The sequence below is a fragment of the Lagenorhynchus albirostris genome, chromosome 18 (assembly GCF_949774975.1).
Source record: "Lagenorhynchus albirostris chromosome 18, mLagAlb1.1, whole genome shotgun sequence".
NCBI classification, from domain to species: Eukaryota; Metazoa; Chordata; class Mammalia; order Artiodactyla; family Delphinidae; genus Lagenorhynchus; species Lagenorhynchus albirostris.
In genome coordinates, this window is record NC_083112.1 from 26755258 (window position 1) to 26782503 (window position 27246).

The following is a 27246-nucleotide window of genomic DNA, read 5'->3' on the forward strand; positions in this document are numbered from 1 at the left end:
GCTTGCACAAGTCTCTTAGAGAGCCTCATCCATGAGAGAGCAGACAGCAGATGCAAGAAGAGCTACAATCCTGCAGCCTGTGGAAAAGAAACCAAATTCACAGAAAGAAAGACAAAATAAAAAGGCAAAGGACTATGTACCAGATGAAGGAACAATATAAAGCCCCAGAAAAACAACTAAATGAAGTGGAGATAGGCAACTTTCCAGAAAAATGTATTCAGAATAATGATAGTGAAGATGATCCAGGACCTTGGAAAAAGAATGGAGGTAAGGGTCGAGAAGATGCAAGAAATGTTTAACAAAGACATAGAAGAATTAAAGAACAAACAAACAGAGATGGACAACACAATAACTGAAATGAAAAATAAACTAGAAGGAATCAATACAGGAATAACAGACAGAAGAACAGTTAAGTGACCTGGAAGATAGAATGGTGGAATTCAGTGCCATGGAATAGAAAAAAAGAAAAAAGAATGAAAAGAAATGAAGACAGCCTAAGAGACTTCTGGGACAACATTAAATGCACCAACATTTGCACTATAGGGGTCCTAGAAGGAGAAGAGAGACAGAAAGGACCAGAGGAAATATTTGAACAGATTATAGTCAAAAACTGCCCTAACGTGGGAAAAGAAATAGCCACCGAAGCCCAAGAAGCACAGAGAGTCTCAGACAGGATAAACCCAAGGAGAAACATGCTGAGACACATAGTAATGAAATTCACAAAAATTAAAGACAAAGAAAATGTATTAAAAACAACAAGGGAAAAAACAACAAATAACATACAAGGGAACTCCCATAAGGTTAACAGCTGATTTCTCAGCAGAAACTCTACAAGCCAGAAGGGAGTGGCATGGTATATTTAAAATGATGAAAGGAAAGAACCTACAACAAAGAATAGTTTACCTGGCAAGGATCTCATTCAGATTCGACAGAGAAATCAAAAGCTTTACAGACAAGCATAAGTTAGGAGAATTCAGCACCACCAAACAAACTCTACAACAAATGCTAAAAGGATTTCTCAAACAAAAGAAAAGAAAAGGACCTACAAAAACAAACACAAAACAATTAAGAAAATGGTATTAGGAACATACATATTGATAATTACCTTAAATGTGAATGGATTAACTTCTCCAACCAACAGACTGCAGGCTCGCTGAATGGATGCATAAACAAGACACATATATATGCTGTCTACAAGAGACCCACTTCAGACCTTGGGACACATACAGACTGAAAGTGAGGAGATGGAAAAAAGATATTCCATGCAAATGGAAATTAAAATAAAGCTGGAGTAGCTATACTCATATCAGATAAAATAGACTTTAAAGAATGTTACAAAAGACAAGGAAGGACACTACATAATGATCAAGGGATCAATCCAAGGAGAAGATATAACAATTATAAATATATATGCACCCAATATAGGAGCACCTCAATACATAAGGCAACTGCTAACAGTTATAAAAGAGGAAATCGACAGTAACACAATAGTAGTGGGGGACTTTAACACCTCACTTACACCAATGGACAGATCATCCAGACAGAAAATTAATAAGGAAACACAAGCTTTAAATGACACAACAGACCAGATATATTTAATGGATATTTATAGGACACTCCATGCAAAAACAGCAGATTGAACTTTCTTCTCAAGTGCACACACAACATTTTTCTGGATAGATCACATCGTGAGTCATATCAATCCATGGTAAATTTAAGAAAATGGAAATCATATGAAGCACCTTTTCCGACCACAATATTATGAGATTAGAAATAAATTACAGGGAAAAAACGTAAAAAACACTAACAAATGGAGGCTAAACAATACGTTACCAAATAACCAAGAGATCACTGATGAAATCTAAGAGGAAATGAAAAAATACTTAGAGACAAATGACAATGAAAACGTAAATATTCAAAACCTATGGGATGAAGCAAAAGCTGTTCTAAGAGCAAAGTTTATAGCAATACAATCCTACCTCAAGAAACAAGAAAAATCTCAAATAAACAATCTAACCTTACACCTAAAAGAACTAGAGAAATAAGAACAAACAAAACCCAAAGTTAATAGAAGGAAAGAAATCATAAAGATCAGAGCAGAAATAAAAGAAATAGAAACAAAGAACACAATACCAAAGATCAATAAAACAAAAAGCTGGTTCTTTAAGAAGATAAACAAAATTGATAAGACTTTAGCCAGACTCATCAAGAAAAAGAGGGAGAGGACTAAAATTAATAAAATTAGAAATGAAAAAGAAGAAGTTACAATGGACACTGCAGAAATACAAAGCATCATAAGACACTACTACAAGGAACTCTATGTCAATAAAATGGACAACCTGGAAGAAATGGGCAAATTCTTAGAAAGGTATAACCTTCCAAGACTGAGCCAGGAAGAAATAGAAAATATGAAGAGACCAATCACAAGTAATGAAATTGAAACTATGATTAAAAAATCTCCCAACAAACAACATTCTAGAACCAAATGGCTTCACAGCTGATTTCTATCAAATATTTAGAGTAGAGCTAACACCCATCCTTCTCAAACTCATCCAAAAAATTTCAGAGGAAGGAACACTCTCAAACCCATTCTATGAAGCTACCATCACCCTGATACCAAAACCAGATAAAGATACTACAAAAAAAGAAATTACAGGCCAATATCACTAATGAATATAGATGCAAAAATCCTCAACAAAATACTAGCAAACAGAATCCAATAACACATTAAGAGGATCATACATCATGATCAAGTGGGATTTATCCCAGGAGGCAAGGATTCTTCAATATATGCAAATCAATCAATGTGACAATGTGATACACCATATTTACAAATTGAAGAATAAAAACCATATGATCATCTCAATATATGTAAAAAAAAAAAACAAAAAAACTTTTGACAAAATTCAGCACCCATTTATGATAAAAATTCTCCAGAAATTGGGTATAGAGGGAACCTACCTCAACATAATAAAGGTCATATACAACAAACTACAGCAAACATCATTCTCAATGATGAAAAACTGAAAGCATTTCCTCTAAGATCAGGAACAAGACAAGGACGTCCAATCTCACCACCTTTATTCAAAGTAGTTTTGGAAGTCCTAGCCACAGCAATCAGAGAAGAAAAAGAAATAAAAGGAATACAAATTGGAAAAGAAGTAAAACTGTCACTGTTTGCAGATGACATGATACTATACACACATAAGCCTAAAGATGCCACCAGAAAACCACTAGACCTAATCAATGAATTTGGTAAAGTTGCAGGATACAAAATTAATGCACAGAAATCTTTTTCATTCCTATACACTGACAACAAAAGATCAGAAAGAGAAATTAAGGAAACAATCCCATTCACCATTGCAAAAAAAAGAACAAAATATCTAGGCATAAACCTACCTAAGGAGGTAAAAACCTGTGTTCAGAAAACTATAAGACACTGATAGAAAGAATTCAAAGATGACACAAACAGTTGGAGAGAAATACCATGTTCTTGGATTGGAAGAATCAATATTGTGAAAATGACTATACTACCCAAAGCAGTCTACAGATTCAATGCAATCCCTATCAAATTACCAATGGCATTTTTTACAGAACTAGAACAGAAAAAAAACTTAAAATTTGTATGGAGACACAAAAGACCCCAAATAGCCAAAGGAGTCTTGAGGGAAGAAAACGGAGCTGGAGGAATCATACTCCCTGACTTCAGACTCTACTACAAACCTACAGTAATCAAGACAATATGGTACTGGAACAAAAACGGAAACATAGATCAATGGAAAAGGATAGAATGACCAGAGATAAACCCACACACCTATGGTCAACTAATCTATGACAAAAGACGCAAGGATATAAAATGGAGAAAAACAGTCTCTGCAATAAATGGTGCTGGAAAAACTGGACATCTACATGTAAAACAATGAAATTAGAACATTCCATGACACCATACACATATATAAACTCAAAATGGATTAAGGACCTAAATGTAAGACCAGACACTATAAACCTCTTAGAGGAAAACATAGGAAAAAACACACTTTGTCATAAATCACAGCAAGATCTTTTGTATCCCACCTCCTAGAATAATGGAAATAAAAGCAAAAATAACCAAATGGGACCTAATGAAACTTAAAAGCTTTTGCACAGCAAAGGAAACTATAAACAAGATTAAAAGACAACCCTCAGAATGGGAGAATATATTTGCAAATGAATCAACCAACAAAGGATTAATTTCCAAAATATATAAACAGCTCATGCAGCTCAATATTAAAAAAACCATCAACCTAATCAAAAAATGGGCAGAAGACCTAAAAAGACATTTCTCTGAGGAAGACCTACAGATGGCCAAGAGGTACATGAAAAGCTGCTCAACATCACTAATTATTAGAGAAATGCAAATCAAAACTACAATGAGGTCTCACCTCACACTGGTTAGAATGGGCATCATCAGAAAATCTACAAACAACAAATGCTGGAGAGGGTGTGGAGAAAAGGGATCCCTCTTGCACTGTTGGTGGGTATGTAAATTGATACAGCCACTATGGAGAACAATATGGAGGTTCCTTAAAATACAAAAAATAGAATTACTATATGACCCAGCAATCCCTCTACTGGGCATATGCCCTGAGAAAACCATAATTCAAAAAGGCACATGCACCCCAATGTTCATTGCAGCACTATTTACTATAGCCAGGTCATGGAAGCAACCTAAATGCCCATTGAGAGACAAATGGATAAAGAAGAGGTGGTGCATATATACAATGGAAAATTACTCCGCCATAAAAAGAAACAAAATTGGATCATTTGTAGAGACGTGGCTGGACCTAGAGACTGTCATACAAAGTGAAGTAAGTCTGAAAGAGAAATACAAATATTGTATATTAACGCATATATGTGGAATCTAGAAAAATGGTACAGATGAACCGGTTTGCTAGGCAGAAATAGAAACACAGGTGTAGAAAACAAAAGTATGGACACCAAGGGGGGAAAGTGGGGAGGGGCTGGTGGTGGTGGGATAAACTGGAAGATTGGGTTTGACATATATACACTAATATGTATAAAATGGATAACTAATAAGAACATGCTGTATAAAAAAATAAAATTCAATAAAAAGAAAATAAATGTGAATGCCGGGGTTAAAAGGGTAAAGAATCTCTTCAATAAAAAAATATTTCTTAGTTGAAAAAAAAGAAAAATAACTCCCACATTTGCAAATAAAAAAGCCCATTCTCAGCTGAAACACTCTCTTCACTTGGCTTCTGAGAAACAGCACTCAACTAACTTGTTTTCCATTTACTTAATGAACATTCTCAGTTTTGTTTGCTGGCTATTCTCTCACTTCTTTTAAAATATTTGATTGAATGTCATACAAATCTGTCCTTGGAGGAGTTTTTTCCCTGTCAACATGGACTCCTAACAGGATCTCATTCAGTCCTGTGGTTTTATAGCAACCCTATGCAAATAAGTCCTCTGAATTTCAAATGTTTAGACTCAATTGCCTGCAACATCTCAATTTTCATTCATAAGTTTATTTATTATCTCATACAGCAAACTATTTTTTTAGCTGCTAATAATTGCCAAGCACTGCTTTATGTGTTATCACAGTGAGTAAGACAGAGTCCTTGCATCCATGGAGTTTCCATTTAAGGGAGATAACAGAGGTTTCAAATATGTTCCACACCAGAACCCTTGATTCCCCAAACACACACCCCTCCACACACACATGCATGTATGAATGCACATACGTGCACAAACACAAACTTACATCACCCCCAGTCTGCTATTTCAAGTGACAGCTCCACAATTGACCCATTGCTCAGACCACAAACATTGCAGTCACTCTCGACTTCTCCTTTTCTTATACTCTAAATTCTATCCACTTAAGACTTAAAATCTATTCTGAATCTCAGCACTTTTCTTAGCATTCATCTTTGCCACTCTGGACCAAGCCACCACCATCGAGCGACAGCTTAGAATTTTGAAATAGCCTCTTTATTGTTCTCCTTGCTTTCAGTGACATTTGTTACAATTTATTCTCCACATAGCAACTGTAATTATCTTATTAAACATGAGCCAGATCCATTCACCAAATTTCTCCAGTAGTTTTCCCTAAAACCTAGAATAAAAGACGATACCCTTCCCATGCTTAGAGCACCCCATTTGATAGAGCCATGAGCTCCATAACCTCTCTTACTTCTCAGGCCTTTTATCACTTCTCTCCTACTGTTCCTCTTTTCTCACTTCCCACACTCTCCTCCTGCTGTTCCTCGAATGTATCAAACATACTCTCACCCTGCAGCCAATACAGCTATCTCTCCTTTGCCTAATATGTTCATCCCTCGGGTACGTGCATAGCTCATGACTTCTCGTAATTCAGGTCACTGCAGATGATACCTCGGCAGAGAGGCTGTCACTTGTTACCTGGACTAAATCAGCTTCTCACTCTCCCATCCTCATTCTGTCTATTCCCAGATCCTGTTTAACCTTTGTTTCTAAACTACAATAAACATTATATGCCTATATTTTTTTGTATTTGTTTTCCAACATTCCACTCGCATATTGCTGCCATATAAAAGAAACTTTTATTTCAAGCCCTGAGAAAGTATAGGTCAAGTAATGAGTATCACTTAAGATCTGATGAAAGAATAAATTAATTAATTCAAGCAATCTTAATAATCTCTGCCTTACAGGCCCTTACTTTACATAAGAGCCGTCTGACATGAAATAAAACCCCAAGCTTGATGATGGAAGAACATGCATAAACAACTTCAAAATGTCTTTAGACGCTGTCTTTCTTGTCTTAAATGATAGAGAGGGGCAGTTTTGTGGTGTGATGGCTCTTTCAGATTACATCGTGATTTCAAATTTTGTGACCTGAAGAAGTTACTTAACTTCTCTCTACCTTAATTTCTCCAAAGTTTTACCTACCTCACAGGGCCTTTGTGCAAATTACATGACATGATACACATGAAATGCTTAGAACAGTGCCTGGTACGTTGTAAATGTGTACTACATTTCTTCCTTTTATTCTTTCATTTTTGACATTTATTCCCTATGTTATTTAGCAAGTGATAGACCAGAATTTACTATATTTTCCGGTCCTCTCCACTGTAATCCTGAGTGACACTTAGATGAGGCAGAATGCTTTGATGGTAGATAACATCACCAACTCAAATGCCATGTGATTGTTTTATGTGGGAATATTGTGTGGGCACTACTCTAATCCCGTGGATGTTGGGCCCAGTGGGTGTGGCTTTAATCCTGAACAATCCACAATCCTCTTGGTCCCAGTGGAAATGAGACAGTGGTAAGAGCTAGGTTTGCTGTTAAGTGCTCAGAGAATCCCTGATGAATCAAATTAGATAAGTCACAGCTTTTTTCTGCCTCCACATATACAAACAGATGCAGAGAGGCTCACCTTATGACATTTTTAGCTTTATTCTCTTACTAGTTTCTTTCTATTCTCTTCGTCATTTTATCCCCTCACCTTTTAGCTTTGGAGGCCTGAAATTGCCAATTCAGCTGCTTTGGGGCAGGTGGATTAGTGGTGGTTTTATGAACATGTGGATAATGGGGTTTTTACTGGGGGGACGTTTAGATTTGTCTAAAAGAGGGATCGCTGATGCTTCTACTACAGCTGCCCTTCTTCTCAGTTTAACTTCAGACACCTCAGGAAGATGCCAGTAGGGAATAACAACAAATTAATCTATTCTTTTGAACTCAAACAGCAAGATTATGTAACAAGGTAACTGAACTTCACCCTCTCCCATCCCACAAAAAAAAAAAAAAAAAAAGACACCTGATAAAATCAGATGAAGATTTGAATCACATAAGAGATGGAATTTTGAGTCAAAATTTCCACAACCTTGTAATATCATTTGAAATTGAACCATCATTTAATTGTATTGCTAATATAGCAATAACAGTGATGGTAACAATACAAAATAAAGAGAATACAGGGAGCAAATAGAGACTTCAAATACTAGGTTGATGCCAAAGCCAGAATTGGGGGAGGCTGTGTTGAATATTCCTAATCACCTTCCACCTACCACGGGGAGAAAGGTCACCAAAAAAGAGTACAGTTTACTTTTCATTCCACGCCTTTCCCACCTGAAGGCCAGAGAACAGAGACAGCTCCATGAAGGACCACTTTAGAGAAAGTGATAGAGATTTTTAGGGCTTAATTTTCACCCCACAAGGTGTCAAGATCCCAAACTGTTTTCTCCTCAAAAATAGGGAGCTAAAACCTCACAATGACAGACTGAAATGAATCATCCTATCTAGGTTTGGTTCTCCAGCCCAAGAGCTTCTCATGGAACAAGAGTATGTCTTTTATTTCTGTACCTTTAATACCTAAGTGTCACCAATAAAGTTGAGTGAATTAATTAATTAATGGTCTGGTCTTGGCCCTGGCTCTCTCTCCTCTGTGACCTTGAAATCTGTTCACTCTTTCCCAAGTCCACCACCATGATGGACCACCATCATCTCTCACCTGGATTACACCCCCAGCTTTATAACTGGGAGCTAACCCTTCAGTTTTGGCCTCATACTCTTGCCTGAATCCCTGTGTCTTTTTCTGCACTGCAAACAAAATTACATTCTCTAAAATGAAAATTTTATCAGGGCAGTTCTCCACTCAGAACTGTCCAATGGCTTTTTATCTCTCTTGGTTTAAAAGTCCAGGTTTTAGTTTGTGCATTTGGCTTGTAATACCCAACATAATGCAGTCCTAAATGATTTAGCATTGATTTAATGCTAAATCGATGGCATTATTTCCTCCAACCATCATGTCTGTGTTATGTGATCCAGCCATACCTCGATGCATAGATTTTTCTTTCACATTTTAACCTCCCTGATATGATGAATCTCAGTCAGTGATACAATTGCCGTGTTTTTTCTTTCCATATTGGTACACAGAATTATGATTCATTTTATATTTAATATCAACCTCAACTTAATAGACAAGAGAGTATTTTATTTTTTTAATTTTTATTTTATAATTTCTCAAATTCCTTTATTTATTTATTTTTAACATCTTTATTGGAGTATAATTGCTTTACAATGGTGTGTTAGATTCTGTTGTATAACAAAGTGAATCAACTATATGTATACGTATACCCCCATATCCCCTCCCTCTTATGTCTCCCGCCTACCCTCCCTATCCCACCCCTCTAGGTGGTCACAAAGCATTGAGCTGATCTTCCTGGGCTATGCGGCTGCTTCCCACTAGCTATCTATTTTGCATTTGGTAGTGTATATATGTCCATGCCACTCTCTCACTTCGTCAAGAGAGCATTTTAATCTTTGACTTTAAATTCTGGCCCTTGATATATATATAAGCAAACTCTCAAAATGTCTAACTGGTTAACACTTTTGTGGAGGAATGTCCCTTAGTTTTTATTGTCCCAGCTTCATAGAATATATATCTCTCAATGATATGTTTCTCCTCAAATGTTTATATAAGACAAAAAAATATATTTATGCCCCCAAAGTTCGATGAAATATTTTTTTTAACAAAATAACTTGCAGGGAAATTCTTCAGTTACAATCCAAATGCAACTGCTAGAATGCCAGAGTCACTTTCATACAAACTGAAAATTGTGCCAAGTGTCACAAAGAGTATGTGCTCCTGGGAGACTGTTTCCAGCGAATGATGTGCCCAGTGTTTCCTCAGTGTGAACCATTTGATGGCATCAAATGCCAGTCCTGAATCTGTTTTCACAGTGACTTTCCCATGTAACCCTTATTCTTGCATAGATTTTGTGATAGCCTTAAAGAATATCATGGAGAAGTAAGGAGATTGAGAAAGACGATTAAAAACAGGATGTTACAGCATATACAAAACATGTTAATAAACATGTTGAAACCATGTTAATTGGTGATGAAAAAACTTTCAACATTTTACAATTTAAAATGATCATTTTGATAGGGACAGAGTAAAGGGACAAAGTAGGTAATTAAATAGTTAATCCCACTAGGGTATTGTAAGTAAGGAAAAAAGTTCAGGAGACCCCTGTAAGTAAATGATCACTCAAGAAAGCAGGTTTGCTTAACCACAAAGCCAAGCAGACTAGCCAAGCAACAAAACCATGCAACAGAAGCATGAGACATAACCCAAAACAATAAAACAATGGTGGCATGAGACCCACATCCTGCCCAGTGAGCTCAGCAAGTTATTGATGCCTAGGACATGCTCCTCTGCACACACTAAAAACAAAAATATAAGGAAAAGGTGAAATTATACTAAAACCTGAGATGATTTAACATTTTTAACATATGGTACTGCCTTTTTGCTCATTTCCATTGCACCATGACTAGTCCAGGCTTGACCATATAGCGACAAGAAAATTCCCCCTCGACATGGAGGAGGAACTGATGATGGAAGCATGATGTCTACTCAAAAATGAGGAAGGTGGTCTTTTCCCCCTCCTCACTTTTCCTTTGATTATAAAACTGTAGCCCACTATGTTCTCAAGGTGTAGCACCCTCTTGCCCGCCTGCTTGTAAGCCTCTCAAGTGTCCTATCCTAATACTTCTTAGCTATCACTGCCTCTTGCTGAATTCTTTCTGTGCTGAGACACGAAGAACTGGAGCTCCTCGGAGCCCCCTGAAACTCCACCTAGTGGTTAAAATTTGACTATTGACATAGTCATATCACTGTGTCCTATATTTTAGGAAATTGCTTGAGGATTTGGGGTGGAGATGTGCAGTAGATTCTTCAGTATCCTGTTGAAGTAGTATAGCCTATACATCTACCATCATGTGTTGACACAGACAAGTGACTTGCTTTGACCAATGGGACAGTGATAGATGCATGGCAAGCAGAGGCCTGAGAGATGCTTGTGTGTTAAATATATATATTTTTAAATTTCTGTATATTATGATATTTTGGCAGCTTAAACTCCCTTCTGGCTAGGGAGAGACTGCCCCTTCGTGGGTTAGCCAATTCTTAGAGATAGGAAAGGGCTCAGCCTGAAGCCTCCTTTGATATGCAAAAGAGCCTATCTCCTCTCTCTGGCCCTTACACCTTTGGAGAGATAGTCCTCTGCCTTAAACATCCCAGAACTAGGTACCCCCAACTAAGGATCACTCCTATAGCTTTGAGCCAGTCAGAATATTCAGATTAGCCAATTCTCAACTGCTTACCCTGCCCTAGCCTCAGTTTCCCTCTGTTTCCTGCTTTCTGCCTGCTGACCACCCTTGGGTGTCTCCCTGTGGCACTACATGGCATGCTGTGTGCCTCCTGTATCTAGGACCTGGGATATAATAAATTTTTGTTTTCTTGAGCCTCTACTCTATCGCCTTTTGTGGCCATACCTTACTGACCAGCATATAACAGAACACAGAAGAGCTTGTATGGTTGATCTTGGTCTTTTGGGCCATACTGTCTTTCTTCATGAAAAGGTCTAGGAGAGCTGGTGTTCTCAGAACCATGAGACACAAGGAGCAAGCTGGGTTCACCTCACAGCCTGAACCAACCCCTGTTCATCTCAGCCCAGGTTAACCAAACCCTCATCTATACACAAATGTGTGTGAGCAAGAAATAAATGCTTACTTTTTTAAGTGAAGGATATGGGGATATAGTGTTATGCAGACATGTTGTGGAAAGCAGTTCATTACTACCATGCAAAACATCATTGATAATGGAAAAGAGGCTGTTGGTTAGAGATATTGTTCAGTGCATCTGATTTTTGGAAAGAACTGTTGATGTTAAGAAGGAGATAGACCAAACTATGTCATATGCTTGCTATCAGCTTGAGTGACTTATCCTCTTCCATAGCACCCTGTCTTTTCTTATATTATAGCACATATCAGATGTTAATCTAGTTGTTTATCTAAACTGCTCACTAGAATCTCACATATGTGGAGGATAGGATCAATTTGTATTCCAGTGATTTCTGAGAGACAGCAGTGAGCAGTAGCTGGAAGAAAGACCTTAGTTGCCTGACCAGCGATGGAACCCTGGTCACAGTGGTGAGAGTGCCAAGTCCTAACCACTAGGCCACAAGGGCAGTGCCTAGAGTCTGGACCCCAGTCCTTGTCTGCCTTGAAAAAAGAATTCTGACAAAGAGATGGAAGGTAGAGAGGAAAGTAAGACCTTTATTACAAAAGTAGATTACACGCCGACAGACTCATGAGTGAGTTCAGAGAAAAAGCCGTGCCTTTGGGAAGTTGAAATCATTTATAAAGGAGTAGTCTTCCCGGTTTTGTTTTCCTCTGGCCAATCATCTTGCTTGTTCTTTGACTCAAGGCCCTCCCTTTTTGACCCTCCAAGGAGCCTTTCTGCACATGTGCAGTCGAGGTCTCCCTGAACCCAAGGATGAGAAATATGTGACCTCTTGATCTTTTGCCCAAGCAAGGCTTAGCTCCTCTCTGCCCCTACCATCACTATTATCTTAGAGTGTCCACGGGAGATGAAGTCCAGCTATTTACCCTGTTCCTGCTGTTATTTCTACCTGGAATTATAAACAAGAGGCTGGTTGTAAATGTCTAGCCTGGAGCTCATCTATCTCCTGCCTCACCAGCACTCAGCATGATGCCTGGTACATAAAGACTCTTATAAATTATTTGCTGAATTAAATTATCTCATCTCAACTCTGTCTCTAGATAGTATTTGACTTGAACAAGCTACTTTATTTTTATGCTTTCAGAATCTTTTTTTTTTTTTTTTGTAAATGGGAGGATTGGTCTAAATAATTCTAAAATTCTATTTCTGTAATATATTTTCATGTGCTAAGTTTTTAAAAAATCATTTATTTAATTGTAAAGCTTATATAAATGTTTGTAAACTTTCATCAGAAGTGATAAAACATAAAATAGGATTCCCATAAATAAGATTAGTATCTGTTATATTTGGTTGTATTTTATTCCTTTAACCACATCCTTTTATTATATTCATTTTTATGAATAAACCTGAAGTTTATATCATTAAGATCACATTCTACACATACTTTTATATCTTAACTTTTTATTTAAGGTTACATCATGTTCTAATATTTAAGCAAAATGCTTAGTTCATTGAATTTCAATTTAAAAATAATTATAACTTTTAAATTTATGGATTTTTCCACAAATTGTAGCTTTGGCTGTACCCCATTAGTCTTTTCTATTTCATTTTTTTATAAATTTGTTCATCTGTTCATGTATTAATTTAACAGTCTAAGCACTCACACTAGCTAGTGTCCAGAGCATGGTTTCAAGCACTGGAATTCCAGACATGTACCAGAGAGATAAAGGTCCTGTCTTAAAAATAACACAATTTCTAGTATCTGTACACTTGGTAATGAACTATAGGTTGAAAAACAATGATAACAACAACAGTAAAAAACAGGCCTCACCTGCCTGCTTGTAAGCTATCATTTCACTCTTCTTTTAAATTCTCAAACAAAATTTACTTGAGCTCCCTTCTACTGATTTGAAGAACTATGATTCTGTGTACTAAAGAGATTTTCTTAGGTTCCTATCAAACAGGTTCTAATGAACAGGTATTAAATTATTTTCCAGGGACCTCCACATGAAGGCATTTACTGCTGTGGTCAGTTGCCTCTCAAAGCAATTTACGTTATCAGACCAGAACACTTAACATTGGAGTTTAAGAAAATGGTCACTTAATGGTGTTTTGTCCAAGAGCAACGGAGAGATATTTTCCTTTCTTTACATCTGTGTAACTGGACAACTCTCTCAAATTGCTTTCACAAAAGTAAATTTGTCTCAATTTGAAGAATAACTGCCTACAACTTTAAAATGGCAGTTTTCTTCAAGCTTTTCTTATTATTAAAAAAAAAATCTTAAAGAGACAGAAGCTAGGCAAGGCTCTAAGTTGTGATAGTTTAGATTTCTTTTTTGAACCATAGTTACTCTGGGATCTAGGTTTTTATTTTTTTTAATTGTGTGCTTTCTTTGTTTCATTATTAAAATATATTTCACTGTGGAAAGTAGGGGTCTGGTATATGGATAATTATTGTGTTCTACAGATGCTTGGAAGTTTTTAGCTTGAGTAAAATGATAAATATCCTGCTGTGAATTCATGTATGAGGTAGAAACTATGCCCTGGAAAGCTAGATTATCAATTTCCCAGGCCCCCTTGCAGCCAGAGGTGGTCACGTGACCCTTTTATCTGCTAAGAGGTGTGTGATAAAGCCTTTCCTTTGACAACTGTAGCTGTTGTAGCCTTTATTCTTTGCCATTCTCTCAGTCTAGAACTGGAATATGACTAAAAACACAGCCGTCATCTTGTGACCATTAATAAGAGAGGCAAAAATCTAAGAATATGGGGAAGAAAGAAAAACTGTGTTCCTTAAAGTCATAATTGAGTTACCAGACTAACATTAAACTGACAACTTCTAGACTTCCTTTATGTAAGGAAAAATAAATTTGTATTATTGGTGCAAGAAGGGGGACCCCTTCCAGGGCCCTAGAGTGGGCTCTTGTCTAACAATTGGAAAAAGAATTATCCAAGGAGACACACTTGCTGACAACGCAAGAGACTTTATTGGAAAGGGGCACCCAGGGGAAGAGTAGCAGGGTAAGGGAAGCCAGGAGATCTTCTCTGCCATGTGGCTCACAGTCTCAGGTGTTATGGTAATGGGGTTAGTTTCTGGATTGTCTCTGGCCATTTTTTAAATTAATTAATTAATTAATTAATTGTTTGATTTTTGGCTGTGTTGTGTCTTCATTGCTGTGTGTGGGCTTTCTCTAGTTGTGGCAAGAGGGGTCTACTCTTCATTATGGTGAGCAGGCTTCTCATTGTGGTGGCTTCGCTTGTTGTGGAGCATGGACTCTAGGTGCACGGGTTTCATTAGTTGTGGCACGCAGGCTCAGTAGTTGTGGCTCACGGGCTCTAGAGCGCAGGTTCAATAGTTATGGCACACAGGATTAGTTGATCCATGGCATGTGGGATCTTCCCAGACCAGGGCTCGAACCTGTGTCCCCTGCATTGGCAGGCAGATTCTTAACTACTGTGCTACCAGGGAAGCCCTGGCCAGTCATTCTGACTCGGGGTCCTTCCTGGTGGCACGCGCATCACTCAGCCAAGATGGATTCCAGTGAGAAGGATTCTGGGAGGTTGGTAGGACATATGGACTAGTGTCTCCTCTTTCTTTTTGATCTTTCCCAAATTCTTTCAGTTGGTGGTAGCTTGTTCCTTCCAAAGGAACAAGTTGGTGGTAGTTCCGAGTTCCTTACCAGATCTCCTGCTGTAAGATAACTCATGCAAATGATTACTATGGTGCCTGGCCAGAGTGGGCAGTTTTGGTCTGTGGTTTCCCTAACATTATCACTTTTTTTAAAGCAGCACGATTAATAATATTGTTCAAATACTCTCTAAGCGCACAAGTTTTGCATATTTGATCTTGCAGTGACTGAGAGATTCTGTAAATACCTCTTCATAATTTTAATCATATTTTTATCTCTATATTTTGATTCCATGATGTTCAGAACATGTTTATCATTTTTATATCTAGATTGTTGAGTATGACTTATAGCAATATAAAATGACCCTCTTCACTTATTAGTTAATTTTGCCTTAAAATTACATTATCTGAAAAAAAAGGGAAAAAAATCACGTTATCTGAATCATCTAATGACTTATCAAAAATATGGATTAGGTGCTATTATAATCAAGGTTTGCTTTACTATGTATTCTTCGCAGAAGTACCAGAATGAAATTTTAAAAACACATTTTATGTCAATTTACTGTTTAATTAGAATTGTCAATGTCTTCCCATCATACATAGAATAAAAGCCAAGCTCCTGACAATTGCCTTTTAGTACCTTTGTAATCTAGTCCTTGCTAAACCATGGAACTTTATCCTCTACCACTCTCCCCAAACCTACTGTCCTCTTTTAATTTTTCATTGATAACGCCATTTTTCCTGATGACTGAATGTCATCATCAGTGATTTTTTTGCACTTGTTGGTCCCCTTGAATGGGCTGTTCTTCTCCTGATTCCTTCCATCTCTACCTCCATATCTCATCCTGCAAGTTCATATCAGTTATTTTGCTGGCAAAAATCTAACTCAAGTGGCTTAAATTTGTTGCATCATATAATTCAAGAAGTCGAGAGGTAGATCATCCTTCAGGTCTGATTTAATCCAGCCACTCATTATTCTGAGGTGCTCTCAGATTTAATAGCCTCTATGTATCTTAGGCTGGTAGTGAAATAACTGAAATAGTAACAGTTCTCAGTTCTGTACATGTCAAAGAGTAAAAGATAAATGAACTTTTTATGTAATCTCTTCTTAATGATCCAGGAAGAATTCTGCTAAAAACTCTCTAGCATTTTATTGCCCTCCTGATGTACTCACTGGGATGGGATTACCTTAGACCAACTAGACACTTTCTAGGAGGTGGTGTGGCTCAACACTTGTGTGAGGAAGGGGGGAAACCTGAACAAAACTGGGATTTTGTGAAGAAGGATAGGAACAGAGTGGATCCTGGGTAAGACAAGTACAATTTTACTACTAATTGTCAGGGAGGAAGAAATTTTCTTCTACCCTTCTAGATTCTTCTGGCTGACGTAAGAACTAAGTTGACATGAAACAGATTAACAGAAGAAAATAAAACAAAGTTTAATTACATGTGTACATGGAAGAGACCCAGAAAAACTGAATAATTCACCAAAATGGCTGAAATATTCATGTTAAACAGTGTCTTCACCTAAAGAGAAAAGAGGATGTTGGGCATAAGAGTTTGGGAATTCAAAGGGGAGGAAAAATATTGGCATGGATATGGAAAAGCAAATGTTTGGTAAATATATGTTTCCTGGACCAGGCAGAGACAGTGAGACACAGAGAAGAATTTTAACATATAGACTTTGCTAGGTTCCTCTCTCTGTCAGCCACACCTAGTCCACACTATAGTTATAAATGGTAGAAATCTACAGAGAATATAAATGAATTGAATATTCACTTTAACATTTACTTAGGGAATTCCCAGGTGGTTCAGTGGTTAGGACTCAGCATTTTCACTGTTGTGGCCTGGGTTCAATCCTTGGTTGAGGAACAAAGATGAGCCGCATGGTGTGGCTAAATAAATAAATAAAAATTACTTTAATGTCTTCGAGTTTAACAGTGTATTTGAATTTTTAATTAAAAATTGTTGAAAAAATAATTTGGGGAGGTTGATCCAGTATCAAGTGCAGGTGGTGGTAGTGACGGATATAGACACCCATGAACTGGAGGCCAAGTATCCTAGCCCTTTGTTCCATTTTGCCCTTGGGTGAATCATCTCGGTTCTCTGTGTCTCAGTTTCTACATCTGTGTTTAATAGTGGATTCTCAATAAATATCTGTTGAATTAATGCTTGACATATTCATCTAAAAATTGAAAGAAATGGCTTAGGTGATCTCTGGTCTCTTCTAGGTTTTCACTCATATGACAAATATTCACTGAGTGTCTATCAGATAACATACAACAACCATGATTGAAAATATCTTAGCAATTTATATATGGTGTATAATTATGTAAATTTGTTCAATAGTGTATACTTTTAATTGATGAACCAGAGTTTATATTTACAAATGAGTGATAGCTCTCAGAAGTAGACTTCTGGAAAAGGCACAGAAGTATGTCAGCTTGGTAAGAAAGTCAGTGTCAAATACAGCAACAGAGTTATACTCTTCTTTTCAATGCTTTTCCCCAAATTGAAAATATGTAAATAAATATACTACGTTTCCTAAAGTTTAGAGTTTGTGTCTAATAGTAGCTACTTCAAAAGACTCCGTTCCATTGGATGTAACACATTTTTGTGCTGAACTGTAGCATCCTTATTACTAGTTGAAATAGAAGTTGTTAAAATACCCTTCATAATTTATCTGGTTCGAGGGGCAACAAAATAGTGGTGGATAATGAATAAATGTCAAATTCTTCTTTGTTAGCTGCTGGGTCCTTACCTACTGAGTTTCAAGCTGTGTAGAAGAAAAAGAGACAATTGTGACATGATACCCGCAAGTACTTATTACATTATCCTTGGTATTGAACTAATGATAATCAAAAAGTTCCATTTTTATCAGGCACCCAGGGTACACAATAAAATATTCATTTACCTTACACTGCATATGAAGCTGTTTCTTTCAACACTTTGTCTCTTGTATAGAATTACAGTAATGTGGTTCCCAGTACATTAAGCACCGAAGTAATTATTATCCTCCTTGTATACAGCCATCTAAGTTAAATACCATTAAATGAAATGTTTTCATAAATATGGTATGTCTTTATAGAACTATTATCTACATTTTCTCAAAATACTGTGCTCAATTGGTCCATAGGAATTAGTGCTTTGTTCTCACAGTTATGTGGATAATCTAAGTCTTCAACCAGAAGGAAGAAAGTTTTATGGCTCCAAATTTATTGGAACACACAGGATTTCTTTGTGGCTACCATCTCAAACCATGCCTCCCATACCCCTGTCACTTTTCTTTTGCAACTTCTTTTTATAGTTACTTCTATGAAGCCCTTTCAGCCCTGATCCTGGACTCTTTAAAACATCTTTGTGCAATTAACATTTTCTCTGACATACAGGCACTTAGCAAGATTGCCAATGCTCAGGAAACCAATCGCCAGTGATTTCTAAATTTGTCCGCACATTACAATCCTCCGGGAATCTTTTAAAGTGTTCCAAATCTTAGGACACTTCCCAAACCAATTAAATCACAATCTCTGTGGATGGCCCCAAATCATTAGTAATTTTTGAAGCTCTCCAGGTGATTCCAAAATGTAGACAAGTTTGGGAACAACCAGGCCAGCAGTTATGATTCAAATTTCTTTTTAAAAAATGCTATGCATGCATCTTTCGATAGACACTTAGGTTGTTTCTATACCTGACCAACAAATGAAGAAAATTATTTATCATATATAATGGAATATTGTAAAGCTTTAAAAAGGAAGGAAATGCTGCCATTTACCACTACATAGATGAGACTGCAGGACATTATTCTAAGTGAAATAAGCCAGATAGAGAAAGACAGATACATCATGGTATCACATATATGTGGAAACTTAAAAAAAAAGAGTCAAACTTACAGAAACAGAAACATATAAAAGTGGTTTCCAGGGGGCTGGAGAATGGGAGAAACAAGAGAGGTTGGTAAAAGTTATAAACTTTCAGTTATAAAATGAATAAGGTCTGAAGAGATAACATGATAACTATCATTGATAACACCATTGTATAACTGAACTTTGTTAATAGAGTAAAACTTAAATGTTCTCGCCAAAAAAAAAAAAAAGAGAAAAGGTTAAGGTATGTGAGGTGATGGATGATGTGTCAATTAACTTGATGGGGGAATCCTTTCACAATGTATAAGTACATCAAATTATCACATTGTACACTTTAAATGTATTATGATTTTATCTGTCAATTATCCTCAATAAAACTGGAAAAGAGAGAGGAAGAAAAAAGAAGGAAAGAAAGAAAGAAAGAAAGAAAGAAAGAAAGAAAGAAAGAAAGAAAGAAAGAAAGAAAGAAAGAAAAAGAAAGAAAGAAGGAAAGAAAAGAGGAAGAAAGAGAAGGAAGGAAAGAAGGAAAGGAAAGAAAGAAATGTTATGTTATAGAGGTCAAATGGCACAAAGTTGAATTTTTCAGCTTTTAGGAGGAAAAATTTAGAGATAGTATAACTTTAACTCAAATCAATTATTTTCTTATTAGATCAAAGGTCAAATTTAAGTACTTTTGAAGACACTGTCTTCCATGAAGTTTTAATTGTTTTAGCAATATCCACCAAACTATACATGTAGCCATTTTGACAATAATTCTGAAAGTAACAACTTATAAAAAATGAATAATGGCTTAGTGGGTATTTAGTAAAGATCATATTGGGAACGTTTAATATGTGTGTATATATAGTCACACTCAAGCTTATCCAAAAACAAGGGAAACTGATCATAAGAATTTACATAGTAGGTAAATTTTAATAAAAGTGAAGATGGAAAGAAATCATGAAATTTTGTTTTGTTATTTTACATGAATCCATGACTTAGTAAGATAGTAGTCAAATTGCACACAAAGAGATGTATCATGTGGTACAAGGCTTTTGGGTTTTAGAAAGAGCTACACTGTTTTTTAGAATTCACTCAGATTTCCCCAATATGATTAAGTTACTATGAAGAGCAAAGTCTATTGGAAAATATATTATGTGGTTTATATTCAATAGATTTTCTAATTATATTTATGGTATTGGACACATTTCTAGATAATTTGATTCAGGGTCAAACCTGAGAAAGTAGGTTAAGCACATTATAACCTCATCTATTGGTGTCACAACTGCTAAAATCTGTTGCAGTTGTCATTTTTACCATCACATTTTCCCTTTTCCTGGTTTAGTGTATTCTGGTAACATTGTCTCATCAAAAAAAGTCACTTAGTGGGTATAATTTACTAATGAAAAATGTACATTTTATAGTTACTGTTTTGAATATTATCAAAGAGAAGCATCCAGGGCTTCCCTGGTGGTGCAGTGGTTGAGAGTCCGCCTGCCGACGCAGGGGACACGGGTTCGTGCCCCGGTCCGGGAAGACCCCACATGCCGTGGAGCGGTTGGGCCCGTGAGCCATGGCCGCTGAGCCTGCGCGTCTGGAGCCTATGCTCCGCAACGGGAGAGGCCACAACAGTGAGAGGCCCGCGTACAGCAAAAAAATAGAAAAAAAAGAGAAGCATCCAGAATATGTTTAGTGCCATGACATTGAAAAAACCTTTAATATCTAAATTCTAAATGAATTTAGGAATTCTAAAAGTTTTTAAATGAATAGAAGTGTACATGGATAAACAAGATGATAAAAGCATTGTGCTATCAGAATATAGTGGAATACTCATCAATTTTTAATATAGGCATTTGTCTATATCATAGGTTCAAAGGAAACACTGGGCATATGAAAGCTTTATGTATTCACCTGAGGAAAAAGAAAATAAAAAAAAATTATACCTCGACTGAATATTCTTGAATTGAATCGAGTTTAGATTAGGTAACTTTGTAAACTTCTTTGTTAATGTTAGCTTTATCTTGACACATGTTCTCAAGAAGTACTTTTTTTTTTTTTTGGCTTGATGATTCACAGAATTATAGAAATTGGGTCTTTGAAAGGTGTCCATGATGGTACCGAGGAGTAAAATAGAGTTTATACATTTTGGTTGTCCTAACACAGATCAGATGTTTTAGAACTTTCAGAGATACTAATTGAAGGCATGCACATTAATTTAAGGGATTAGGTTAAAATTTTGATATTTTGCTTCCCTCCTCTAAGGATAAGCAAAAAAGAAAAATAGGAGGTTCTGTTACCTGTCACTTGAAAAAGAAAAAATAAACATGTTTGTATTAACAGTTAAGAAACTGGCCTATATATGTGTTTTGTTTTGCAGATTTAAAATATTTTGAAATTATCTGCCGACATTTTAAAAATTAAGAAAAGTTTTAGCAACATTTTAAAATATTTTTAAATTTAAAAACTGGGAGATTTTCCCAGAAATATTCTGATTTATATCTTAAATATTCTGTTTTATCCTGAAAAATCCACTGATCCGCTATCCCTGGCTCTTCAGCCCCACAAGGCAGTATTGGGTTAGAGCTGACTAGCTGCTGCCCCCTATAGGTGAGCTTCTTTGTTACAGTGTCCTCACCTCACTCACAGATGACTGTCTAGCTCCTAAAGACACTCCAGGATTTAGTCCCCAGAATTTGTACTTAAAAGTGGTAAATAAAGTATGGGTCAAAACTGGTGGTGACTTCAGACACCCAGGATTCTAAATTATACCACACCCTTTTTTTTGACACTTGCTACAGAGTTGGCATCTGGCCGTTGATATGAAGGTAGGAACAAATACTTCAGATGGTAGACAAAATATCTGTAAACCCCTAAGCCTGGTGCCTCCAGTGCTGCTTTTGTTTGATTGGATTTATAGTCTTTCAGGACTTAAAAGCTATCACACAAGATTATTACTATTCCCAAACACATGGTTCTGCCCAAGCTTGTGATACAACTGCCCCTCCCTTTTCCTAGTTAGCTAGCAAGGAGGAAAGCTTGGCAAAACCAGTTATTGGCTGGATGAATATTGTCAGGGAAATTCTAGAATTGACTGCTGCATCAAAAGTCACAACAGAATCTGTACTTGACCTCCCCTTGGCCTAACTCTGATTTCAGATGCTACTGTGATGGACACACCACATGAGTTCAGACACACCTTGTATAGATGGCATCTTACCTCAAGTAGTGATTTGGTTCACTTTCTTCCCCTACAAATTCTTTAATTCTGGTCCCCCTGGCCCTTGCAAAAGTACAGCTGGAAAGAGGAGTTAATGGCACTGAATATAACCTCAATGTGGAGAGGTGGACAAATATTCTAATCTCCTGTCCTTTAGGAGACAAGAAGACAAAGGATGGATTAGATTTTCTTTCCTTTTTCTAGTACTATAGTTTGAAAGTTCTATGAAACAGTGAAAAACACATACAAAAGGAAAGATTACAGTCAGGTGGCACGGGCATTTTAATCACCTGAAAATTAGTAGCATGTTATGTATTACCAGGAAGAATGGTGCCAAGAGATAAAGTTGGTGGATATTATTTCCTTATTCAGTTTAGTGCACAGCAGGCAAAGTGGTATCTGTTTTTTATTCTCTGTCTCTCTTTTTTTAATGGAGATAGAAATAGAAAACCACAGGCAGGAGAGAGACAAACATATGGAAGGAGAGACCAAAAGAAAGGATACGGCAAAGAGTGGAGGGATGCAAACTGTACTTGACAATTACATCTGGAGTGACATAGAAACATGTATAATAATTTAATCAAAAATAACTGCCTGATTAGCTCAACATTCTAGAAATTCAATAGCATTTATTTGGAAGTAGAATTTCTCTCTTTTTTTTTTTGCCCTTTAAGTGGGAATATGATGCTGTTTCACTTTTTTTTACAGGATATATACCTTCAGCTCCAACAGCATGCCTGGCAGATTACAGTATTTCTTCAATAAATATATGCTATATAATGAATGATTGATGTTTAGAGACCAGAGTGAGATGCTCTGTTAATTGGTTAGTTCTTCAGTGTTTGGCCAAAACGTTGCCCCAGATCTACTTATTAATTACTTTCTATCCCAAGTGAGTGATGTTACACTGATTTTGCTTTAGTTTTATCTCCCTGATAACTGAAATCAAATGAGAAATTACTGCTTCAGGGGCCAGAGAATAACATTTTTTAATAAACTTGCCACAATTATTCATTAAATGAACAAAATGCTTATATTTTTGAATATACATCTCAATCTAACTGGTCGTCCAGTATTGGATTAAACAGAACCAACTTGCTCGTATATAAAAGTCCAACTATGATATTTGGTGTGGCTTCAAAATTGTGATCCTTGGTTAAAGTTTGAATAAATAATAAAATTTTTCTGAATAACTCTTAAGTGGATCATAAAAAGTTCACTAAATCTGTGTTATTATTCTTCATGTTTCATATTATTTGATTTTATTAAATTAAGTGTCCTTTACATTTTATTGATAGGTTGGTGTGGTGGTGTTGGGTTATACAGACCAATAAGACACAGTCTCTGCCACAGTGTGCTGTGTCATTCCTATGACCATGTACCATCCAAATTTCCTTTATATATTTGGGAATACTTCACCTTAAGGGAACTGTTGGGAGTAAGAGAACATTCCCTATGAAAGAAGCTCAACATGCCAGATTGTAACAGAGACTCAGACACATGATCTAGATTCTGCCAAGGTCTCATTTGTACTGACTTTGACCTAGAAGATAATGGCATCAGAAAAGGGACCGTGGATCTCTCTCCCAGTATGCAAACAGCAGTGGTGAATTCTGCAGAATTTTTTCCACGCAAGACATAGCAGCAGAGAAAGTCATAATACCTGGTGATTGGTAACCAAAGGTAACAGTAATTTTCTTACCAGATGAATTCTGCCCACGGTTTTGTAGGTTGAGTTTGATTCCATAGATTTCATTGATCTGATTCTATCGTTCTCCTGTCAATTCATCTAGCTAAATAGCTTTAAAATAAATTCCTTTTCTGCTCCTATCATTCAAAGTTAAATTGTTGATTACAGCTAAAAAGCTTCACACACACACACACACACACACACACACACACACACACACACACACACACTTCTTTCAATCTTATGCCAGAAGAGAGACACATGCTTATTACGATTTTGGTTATATTGATACATTCTTGATAATATTACTGATTCTTATGATGAATAACCCACCCATAAAGGACAGAAACAAACATATATGAAAAACCTACCATGTGCTTGGCATCACACATATTAATATTTTGTCTCATTTACTTGGCTGTAAATTGGATAGCTGCAAAAAATTCTCATTTATCTTTTGCTACTAAGAGATGTGATAAAATTAAAGTAAGAACATGCACATAGTGTGCACAATGCAGTCCCTGGCACATAGCTGATGTTCAACAAATACTAAATTCTTATACTTACATATAGTAATATGTTTTCAAAGCAGTTTTCATGTTGGTCTTAAAAGGAAGGTGGGAGTAACAGAAATGTGGGCTAGGTCAAAATTAAGCTAGCTTCCAGTAGGCTTAATTTGAAAAAAGTGAGATTAATTTTACAGGGAAAAATATGTATAGATATAGGTTATTTTGTAATTAAAAATCAGGCTTTCATAACAAATAACTGTAGATTTGTGTGCCTTATTTTGATATAACTTTATTGCATATAAGTTTTATTCAAATAGTATCAAGCCCAGGCTTCTCCCATAAACTTAGTCTCATATATACAACTGCCTGTTTAACTCATTCTACTTGGTGAGTATAGGCCCTTGTACTCATTTCTTAAGGCTGCTGTAACAAAGCACCATACTGGGTGACTTAAACAACAGAAATGTATTGTCTTACAGTTCTGGACGCTACCAGTCTGAGACCAAGATGTTGGCAGGGTTGGTTCCTTCTGTGGGCTGTGAGGGAGAAGCTGGTCCATGCCTCATGTGGTTTTCTGGGATTTGGGGGTGTTTATTTATTTATTTTTTTAACTTGTAGATGTATCACACTAATCTCTGCCTTCATCTTTACATGGCATTCTCTCTGTGCCTCTAAGTCAGGATTTCACCTTCTAATAAGGTCACATTTATATTGGATTAGGGCCCACACTAAAGGACTTCATCTTAACTTCATCATCTGCAAAGACCTTTTTCCAAATAAGGTCTCATGCACAAGTATTGGAGGTTAAGACTTAAGCAGCTTTTGAGGGGGACACAATTCAATTTATAATGTCCCTCAACCCTAGCATATCTAAATGTAAACACTTGCTTTCTTCTCTTTCTCCCGCATGTCCTACTCCTCACTAGTCTGCTCCTCCTATACTTTTCCCCATCTTAAAGGAATGGTATCCACTTTCTTCTGTATTCTCAGGCCAATAACCCAGAGAGACAATATAGAGGATGCATAAAAACACTGAGTCCAAGGGCCTTAGTCTGTGTTCTTGTTCTCTCAGTTACAAGCCGTGCAACCTTGGTAGCTTACTTAACCACTGTCTGCCTCAATTTCCTAATCTATTAATAGAGATAGTCATAATACCAACCCATGGGTTAAGAATCAAAGATATATACCAATTAGTAACTTGTACATGTGTGGATCAATAATCTTGCTTTCAAATGCATAATTTCCTCTTAGAAGAAAGTCACTCGCTAATACAAAACATTAATTAAATCTCACGTATTTTATATATATATATATATATATATATATATTCAAGACTGAAAAAATAATAACAAAATTATGTTTTTTTTGTTAAATATTCATGAGTAGAAATCCCTGCATAAAAATAAGGTAAAAGTACATATTATTTATTAGGAGAAAAATGTAGAGCACTCAACAATCAAAGAAATCTGTGGTTGTTAAAAAAGTCTTCTTTCAAATAGATTATTTAAATATAAATTAAATCAATTCTATTAATTGAGAGCTGAAAGAAAAATCAGGTTAAAATTGGAGGAAAGTCACTGAAGGAAAGTTACTCTGAATCAATATTCTACATCTCTTTTTTAAGAAGCGATAATTTTATTTTTCATATATATACCTTCTTCTATTCAAAAAGTGTGAAAAGTCAGCAGGATTTTGCAGTCTTGAAGGAGTAAATAGACTGAGAACTGTAATATCACACGTGGAGAATGAATCACTTCTTGCTAATAGTGAGAACATCAACCTAACATCTGGACCACACAACAGTGACAAGTTTTTAAGATAAAATGCAAGTTTGCAATTATAATTTTTAAATATAAAAGGAGAAATTATAATCATTATTATCTTATATAGACCTGTTTTCCTCTTCTGAAGACTTCTATGATTTATTAAAAATCTGAAAATCATCTTATCCTCTGAGGAATCACTGGGATGGGACTGGCAATTCTAGTGATGCAGAGGGAAGAGCTTATCCAAATTCAGGTGGCCTGAAGCTTGAATAGAAAGGCTGGGGCTTTTTATTGGCTGGTCCTGATATCCAGTCCCACCTTTCATCACAACATACTGTTTTATGAATCCATTATATAGCGAATATGAAAGTGCTATTAATATATGCAAATTAAAGCAGAATTGCAATTATGTCAATAAACCTAGTTAATTTAGGTGAAAGAACTTAATGTGACTTTCATACCTTCTAATATTACAACTTACTATTTACAAGTATAGTAGCAGCAGATGATAATTTCACTTGTGTTTTATTTCTCCTCTGCAATAAAAGTGATACTTGTCCTATATTTACATTTACAACCATTTGGTAGAAGATTTAAATCAGGTTAGGGAAGAATATTTTTCATCAAAAAAGACTACTTTTACTCTCATCCCGTAAAGAAGTTCTGAGGTTCTCTTCTTCAATTCTGTCCTTAAAAAATAAAATCTGAAGTCGGAGAGCCTGATTTCTCTAGCTCCATTTTTCTTTCTCAAGATTGCTTTGGCTATTTGGGGTCTTTTGTGTTTCCATACAAATTGTAAAATTTTTTGTTCTAGTTCTGTGAAAAATGCCATTGGTAGTTGGATAGGGATTGCATTGAATCTGTAGATTGCTTTGGGTAGTATAGTCATTTTCACAATGTTGATCCTTCCAATACAAGAACATAGTATATCTCTCCATCTGTTTGTATGATCTTTAATTCTTTCATCAGTGTCTTATAGTTTTCTGCATACAGGTCTTTTTCTCCTTAGGTAGGTTTATTCCTAGATATTTTATTCCTTTTGTTGCAATGGTAAATGGAAGTATTTCCTTAATTTATCTTTCAGATTTTTCA